Source organism: Wolffia australiana, chromosome 13, assembly GCF_029677425.1.
Source record: "Wolffia australiana isolate 7733 chromosome 13, ASM2967742v1".
NCBI classification, from domain to species: domain Eukaryota; kingdom Viridiplantae; phylum Streptophyta; class Magnoliopsida; order Alismatales; family Araceae; genus Wolffia; species Wolffia australiana.
The window spans coordinates 10,144,096-10,152,356 of NC_135847.1; the positions used below are offsets into that span (position 1 = coordinate 10,144,096).

General features: G+C 43.8%; 1 long non-coding RNA gene across 1 annotated transcript; it reads left to right on the forward strand.

Moving 5' to 3' along the window:
• The first annotated feature begins 2,477 nt into the window (after positions 1-2,477).
• On the forward strand, positions 2,478-6,061 carry LOC144711472 (uncharacterized). Its single transcript, XR_013583560.1, has 2 exons — positions 2,478-3,685; positions 5,824-6,061. It is a non-coding gene; the product is annotated as an uncharacterized LOC144711472 (long non-coding RNA).
• The last annotated feature ends 2,200 nt before the right edge of the window (positions 6,062-8,261 follow it).

The following is an 8,261-nucleotide window of genomic DNA, read 5'->3' on the forward strand; positions in this document are numbered from 1 at the left end:
TGCCAAACAGTTGCACATCAATTTCATGTCTGGTGACAACCTTGTGAATGCTCTCACCAAACCATTACTCAAAGCTCGCTTAATGTAGATGAATAAAGACAAGGAGGACAAGCAGTCCAAACTCCATGAAAATGTGGTTCCCACGGAGTCCAAGCCCCCCACCAGCATCAGGGCCAATTAACCCACTTTCTCCATAACTGATCAATCCAACAGTACCTATAATCCCCACAAATGACCACTGTAAAACCCTAAATGTAGAACCCTATAAATACTCTCATAGGAAACTTTTTAAGTGTGGGAGTTCAATACATTATTCTCATTTTTCTTTCTATTTGGATATGCCCTCTCTCACTCTCCACTTTTCTCCATCACACATTTAGTTCCCTAAAAATCCTTTTTTTTGTCTCTGTGCTCTCCAATGTTCTGCATCCTCTGTTGAAATACCATAAATGGACAGTTGTCCCTCATTTTGAAAAGGTAGTGAGTCAGAAGCAATGGTTGTCTGGTTTTTGAGAGAGGTAGACCGGTGTTTCCATTTCAGACCTCAGGAAGACCACTATTGAAACAGTTCGTGGGCTTGATAGAGAATAGTATAGAGTGGAGCTTCATTGATACTCAGAGTTGGTTTGCTTGGACTCTTCCAAGCTTCGACTTATCCCATGTTTGCGCTCCAGCTGTGTTCTCATCCAAGGAAGCTGAAAAAATCGCCGACAACTTGATCCCTAACACAAAATAGCCTTGAGCTTGGCATTTTTTGGTACTAAGAAATGATCCCTAACACATTGATCACTCCTCTTAAGCAACTGGACTTCACCAGTTTGATCAGATGTGTTCCAGGCCGTGCAATCCCTATCTTGATGGTTCCTTTCTATGCTGAAACATCTCTTTAATCCATGCATCTGGGATCCCCAGAATCATATCAGTGACCCTCTAACAGAATAAACCCTTCCATATTTTGAGATATTCTTCTCAGGTTGTCATAGCTCCAATCAGCGTTTCTGGAGTAGACTGGCAGTCTTCAAGTATGCTGGTTCAATCTGTTGATGACATGTCAAACCCAGGTATGATTCTTGACCAAAAAAGGCTTAAGACTCAAAGCACATCTGAGTCAACTCAAAGAGGAAACTCAACCAATAGGAAATCACTTACTAGAAACCAACTAACTAAGGACACGTAACCCACTTCATGAATAAGGAAAAGGAAAACATGAACCAAAATCAATAGATGAATAAGGATTCACTTAGTAGATCAGGACGCAAGAGACGAACACATACTCCACTTAAATAAATACTAAAAACAGAAATTAAAAAAACTCAAACATGTAGATGGATGTCGTAATGACTCCACATATACATCTTAGACTGTAGAATATTATGATTTCTCTTCTATCCTTTTTCTTCTTCATCCATCTATCCATCTAGCCCAGCCAGCATTCTTGGAGTTCCCAGCATATGTGTCACCAAAATATATCGTCAATCATCATCAATGATAGTCAGGTCAAGCTTGATCCGAAGAGTGCAGAAAAACTATTGCCATAAATAAGAAGACAAGGTGGCCTCAAGGTTGACTTCTTGCCATAGTCAATTGGAGGCACATTAAGATCAGAAAATGATGCCAAAAAAGTTTTTCAAAAGTCAATGTTTCTAAGTTTGTGTGGAGAATAACAGAAGGGCTTGTTCAATAACAGTCAATTTTTCTATGCAAGACGCATGAAGCGCAAAATTTAAAGACATAAAAAGATAAAGAAGAAGATGATGTAGCACATCTGTACAGCATTACCATCTTGAGACTTGGCCTGTGGCTTTGATTCCCTTTTTGTTTGGTTCATCTAGGGGGCCTATCGACAAGTTCAAAGAAAATGGCAGCAGCTTAACCAGAGATTGGCTCAATATGCTGTCCACTGGATATAACATAAAACCATGGTCAGCCTGTTCATGGTCAGTAGCCCTCCCTCCCTCCCTCCCCCCCTCCCTCCCTCCCTCTCCCTCCCCCTCTCTCTCTCTCTCTCTCTCTCTCTCTCTCTCTCTCTCTCTCTCTCTCTCTCTCTCTCTCTCTCTCTCTCTCTCTCTCTCTCTCTCTCTCTCTCTCTCTCTCTCTCTCTCTCTCTCTCTCTCTCTCTCTCTCTCTCTCTCTCTCTCTCTCTCTCTCTCTCTCTCTCTCTCTCTCTCTCTCTCTCTCTCTCTCTCTCTCTCTCTCTCTCTCTCTCTCTCTCTCTCTCTCTCTCTCTCTCTCTCTCTCTCTCTCTCTCTCTCTCTCTCTCTCTCTCTCTCTCTCTCTCTCTCTCTCTCTCTCTCTCTCTCTCTCTCTCTCTCTCTCTCTCTCTCTCTCTCTCTCTCTCTCTCTCTCTCTCTCTCTCTCTCCTCTCTCTCCTCTCCCTCCTCTCTCTCTCTCTCTCCATCCTCCCTCCCTCTCTCTCTCCCTCCGTCCCTCCTCTCTCTCTCTCTCCGTCCCTTCCTCCCTCCCTCTCTCCCCCTCCCTCCCTCCCTCCCTCTCTCTCTGAGATGGCGAACACCATCTTGACCTGTCAAAGGCGTCATCCGCGCCGCTGCCATCATCGTCGACTGCTGGGTTAATTATGCTCGTTTTATGGTGTTTTGATTTCTCGTCTTCTTTGTTATTTGTGTCTCGTGTTTTTCAGACTCGTCGAGTCGCCTTCTTCGCATCGTGACACGTCCGTCATTTTGTCTGTGTATCTTTGTCATCATGTTGGGAGGGGTCCTTGATCATTAGTTGTGTTTATCATGTTCTTGGTCTCACCCTTTGGGAGAAAGAAAGAGAGGGGAGAAGGAGAAGAGGAAGAACGAGAAGGAAAGGAGGGGGAAGCCTACCTGTTCGCAAGCCTTTCCACCCCCAAGTCGCAGAGGCTGCTGACCTTCCCCGCTTGGCAAATGCTGGCGTCGAGCACCTGACGAGCTTGACAGCGAGTGCAAGTCGGTGAGGTTTAGCTGACCATCGCTCGGCCCGCCGTTACACCCTGCACAACACGGTGGCACAAAACTGGTTGGGCAAGCTCCTCGGTCAGCTCTCGAGGCAATTTCCGGACTGAATTCGACTCGGTTGGTTGTCCGACGGTTGTCTCGCATCGCAGATCGAATCCCCCCCCCATCCAATCACCCTTGCATGGCTATGGCAGTCGCCGCCTTCCACCAGATGCGATGTATGCGCACCTGGGAGACCGGCGTCTCAACATCAAAGTGTTGATTCCTGTTGGAGCAGATCCCCGACCTCCAGTCGCACGCCCTCCCGCAGGATGTTTCCACATCAGACGCATATCCCTGACGATGTTGGCAGCTTGGTTCAACAGGATCCACTACTCGTGGTACCCAACCCCGCCAGATGTTTGATTCAAGTCTCCACTTATTCGATCAGCCGTCTACACCACCGACAGTCGTCAGCCTACCTGTCGGGCATTCTATTGTGCGGGCGAGCCTCCTGCTGCCGCTCTACAAACCGTTGCTGCCGATCTTGTCCACGCTGCACTACCACAAGAGCTGCGCTGACTAAACTCAGATGTTGGCTTGAGTCGTGACCACTACCGCTCTCATCTCCTCGACTCCGCTCCCTCTACCGCTCCTGCACCAGATTGCCAGTTGAGCCGCTGATCCTCTCCGGCTCCTCTCCACTCACTACATGCGTTAATTGCCATCGTCGACGATGAATCTGCACACGAGTCCATGCCGACGAGGTAAATCCTCTCTCTCCGCCACTCGTTAAATTACCCCTTGCAGTGTATTTTTGGTTGACTCTACCGCGCTCGGGCTAGATAGGTGAGAGAAAGGAAAACTGAGAAAACTACTATAACAGTTGAGTGTCTTTACCGGTACAGATGAGCCCGTTTGTTATAGTCCAGGCCCCTATGGATTGACTCCGTTCGGCGCTGTAATTGCCTTCCTCCCCTCCGACGAGGCTCGAGAGGCCACCGTCGCTATTACCTGGCGACCCCTTTAGAGCTCAAAGCTCGGCACCTCCATCGAGTCGGGGGCCTGCAGGTACGACATGTAGGATGCATTCAATGCATCGTAGTTACATACCCATGTAGGGTTTTATCCGTCCGACGACGACGCCATCAATGTCTGACAACACTATCTCGGTACCCAAGCACCGACCCGGTACCAACTGGACGACATCCTAGACGACGTCCGGCATCGAATTGGTATCAGAGCATCGTCTTGATACCTGCACGGGCGATGACACTGCCGTCATCCTGCATCAAATTGGTATCAGAGTATCATCTTGATACCCTTCCAGACGATGACACTACCGTCGTCCGGCATCACTCTCCCTCTCTCTCTCCATCCCTCTCTCTCCCTCTCTCTTTCTCTCCCTCTCTCTCTCCCTCTCTCTTTCTCTCCCTCCCTCTCTCTTTCTCTCCATCCCTCTCTCTTTCTCTCCCTCTCTCTCCCTCTCTCTTCTCTTTCTTGGTTTCTCCTTCTCTAGCTCGCTCTTGCTCTCTCTCTCTAACCCTCTTCTCTTAATTTGATTCTCCATCTCTGGCTCTCTCTTGGTCTTTCTCTATCCCTCTCCTCTTTCTCAATATTTCCTTCTATGGCTCTCTCTTTCTCTATCTCTATCCCTCTTCTCATTCTCTATCTCTCCTTCTATGGCTCTCTCTTGGTCTCTCTCTATCCCTCTTCTCTTTCTCAACCTCTCTTTCTGGATGCTTACCTTGTTGACTTGCTCAGCGTATGGGTATGACTATCTTGAACATGGTGGAAAACTGCACATTAGAGGTAATGTGAAGGGGGTGTTCTATTTTGTACCCAATAAAATAAGAACACATTAGGGCCCCCAGCATCTTATTTTTAAGTTGCTTACCTGGCCTTCCAGCTCCCTCGGCGATAAAATGAGTTACGGTGTTGTTGGGTCCATTCCAATGCCATTAGAGATGATCTAAGGAACTAGGTGGCCTTATTCTGCTATCATGGATCCTGCAGGTATGCTCCTATCTTTATCAATTTGTATCATAGCATTGTCAACATGTGGTAGCATTTTAAGGTTTCCTACAGGTCTCCCCCCCCCATTCTAGCCCCTGCATTTCAGTTTGGTCATTTACTTAAAAACTTGTAGGCTTCCTCTTGAGTGCAGTCTAATAGGGCTGCTACTTGAGCGAGACCTGCTAAGGGAGTTGTCTACATCATGGCCTCAGAGTGTGACCCATTGGGACCATTGCTTAGCTGGCCCAGTAAAGTGTCATTTGGGGCAATTAACTTAGTGTGACGCGTTAAGTGGGTCTAATGCTTGGGCTGACAAAAGAGGCCATAGCTAAGTGCAGTCTACAGTGTGTGGCCCCATAGCAACCACTGTTAGGGCTGCCAGATTGGGCCCTTGCTTAACGCAGCTTGCTAAGCATTGAGTTCCTTAGTGACCAGCGCTTGGGCAGGCGAGTTGGGCCATCACTCAACATGGCCCTTAAGAAAGGCTTGTGTGAATGGCCCCTTTGGAATCAGTGCTTGGGAGACCCAATTGGACAACCTCTGAGCATGGTCCACTAAGTCCAGACCTTAAGTAGCCACCATAAAGTGGGGCTTGCCAAGGGAGCTTAGCTGCAAATTGGCCACAGGCCAACAGCTTGATAACCATAAAAACCACTTCACAAACTTGGCCTATATCCAATAGAGAGCTTGATCTTGGTGTTGTTCAAATCAGGAAAAAAAATCCCAGTTACTTATATATTGAGAAAAATAGGCCCAATGATTTAAATATGTTGTGATCTTCGAATTCATTAATTTTTATGTTGGTTTCTTCATGTTGAATTTTACTTCTAGCTTAACTTTTATATTTGAACATGTTTTATTGGGAAATTAAAATGCTATATTATTTCAGTATCTAATCAAGATGATTTGGGCTGCCTCCCAACTGCCAGCATATCAGAGTAGTTTATTTGGTAAATTACAAAAAGTTGATTATATATACATATAATGTCTTTCAACCTTACATGTTCATGACGGAGGTTCATATGTACTAAACTATGTGGGACCATTAATTTTGCATTACCATGGGGGAATGTTGAGGATGTGCATTACATGTAAAGTATAAAGTACCATACGGTACTATGATTTTACTTTTTTGTCCATAACTCACTAGGTCCATATTAAATTCAACAATGAGGTATTGCTTTCATCAACCTACATGGAGTTACAATGTCTGATGTTTAATATTTATTATAAATTTATGCTCAATTCATCATTTTATCCAAAGCACATTGGTATTAGAGTTCCCATGTTTAGTAGATTTAATTTTTTCAAGTGGAATGAAGTGTTGCTCTTCCAGCTAGGGTACATGAAGTTGGAATTTTTGTTATAATGAGCCTAAACTCAAACATCCCTCTAAGCAGAGCAATGTAGAGTCATGGGCACGTCATGCGAAATGAATAAAGCCCACCGAATTGTACATATCCTAAGTGTTACAAACTCATGCTAGAGATATTAGGAGTCATGTTTCTAAGGATCTCCTAGCTTCTACATGATAATTCAGATTTTAGAGGTAATTAGTGATGATTTAACTTCATTAATTAGTGTCGTTGGTTTATCCGAATTAAAACAACAAAAAATTATAATAACCTTATTAGCGCAGGCAGAGTAAGGGTCGATCCACAGGGAGCAAGGGTTTTTCCTCATGAATTTGTGCTTTAATTATAATTCTTTATGAATTTTAGAACTAGGTTTACTGCCTATGAAGATAAATAACTAATAAAACTATAAACAAAGAAATTTAAAATATAATAAAAATATCAGTAGGTAGAAGATGAATTTTTAGGATTTTTAAGGAATACTTGAAAGCCAAAATAAAATAGAAAATGAAACAGGCCGGCGCTCCGAACCTAGTCAAAATTTGGCCAAGTCCGGATGCGAAAGGGGGCAAGTGGCTTGGCGGAGGATAGAGAAAAATGGGCCTGCACTAACTTCACTCTAGAATGAGTTCTAGAATGAATGTTTGAGTGTGGTTGGATGTGTTGGAACCATCTGGATGCTGGCTAGCTGTTCAAAACCAGGAGATAAACAACAAACATGTAAGGGTGAAAAAAGAGGAAATAAGAAGTTAACCTCTTTGTCACACCCTTCAAGGCCCAAGGGACTTCTTCTTCTCCTTTCCACCAGCTTCTTCAGGCCTGGATGCTTCCTGCTCAGCCTGGCACTCACTAAGGTGAATGGATATATGACTCAATTTCACTTAGGCCACCAAACATTAATTTGGATTGAATCACAAGATCAATATTATAATAGGGTGAAGGGGTTTATATAGGGAGAGAGAGCAAATGAGAACCATTGGTTTTTTAATACAATGGATGGCGAGAACTTCTTTTCTGGGTCATGATCCACGTCGATTATTGTCCTCCAACCAGCATTGAGACCTTTTAAATACCCCAGTGATGTTCAAGAATTCTTTCCTTAATTAGCATTAAAGGTGCTATCTTTAAGCCCCACCCTTGGATGATTTATGGATTGAATGGCTGGATCTTCTTCTCTGGCTTGGATCAACGTCCAAGGGTGTCCTGCAATTGACATCCAAGCACCTTAAATGCTCATAAATAGTCATGACTGGACGTTCCCCTTGCCCTCCTTTCATTGGCCCAAGATGCCTCTCATAGCGGGCTTAATAGAGCTCCCTTAATGGGCCTTTAGACTAGAGCCAGCTGTCTTGATTTGGGTTTCCTTTCTTGGCCCATGGTCATGGTTGGGCCTGCTCCTTTGGGCCAAATCGCCTCTAATTCATTTAATTATCCCCTTTAGTCATGAAAGTTTCACCTAATTCCTGCATCTTCCACATAAACTAAGAAGAGAGTGAGATTCATTCCACTTAACTCATTTAGTGGGGTTAGTCCCACAAATGACAATAATTAACTCAAAATTAGAAAAAGGTGATTTTATTCATGATGTTTCACAACTTAAAATAAATGTTGATAATATATGCAGATAAAGATAAAGAAGTAGATAAATTAGCTAGAATTGCACATATATATTACTATGATTTTGGATTAATCACTACATAGCTAAACATTAGTAAGCAATAAATTATTTGGAATGAGAAAGTTAGGCTTTGAGTCATGATTTTGAGCTTCAGAAACACTCTGGTACGCATAAGGAAGGATTCATAAGCACACCATGTAAAAGCATAACATTGTAGAGCAAGTCAATAAGCTTGACATACAAATGCAAAAGAAATTTATGGTTTACTACATCTTCTAATACCAACCAGACGCCCTTAAAATTTTCAATTTCTCCTACATTTCAATCAAAGAGCAATGGTCACTTAATGAATTA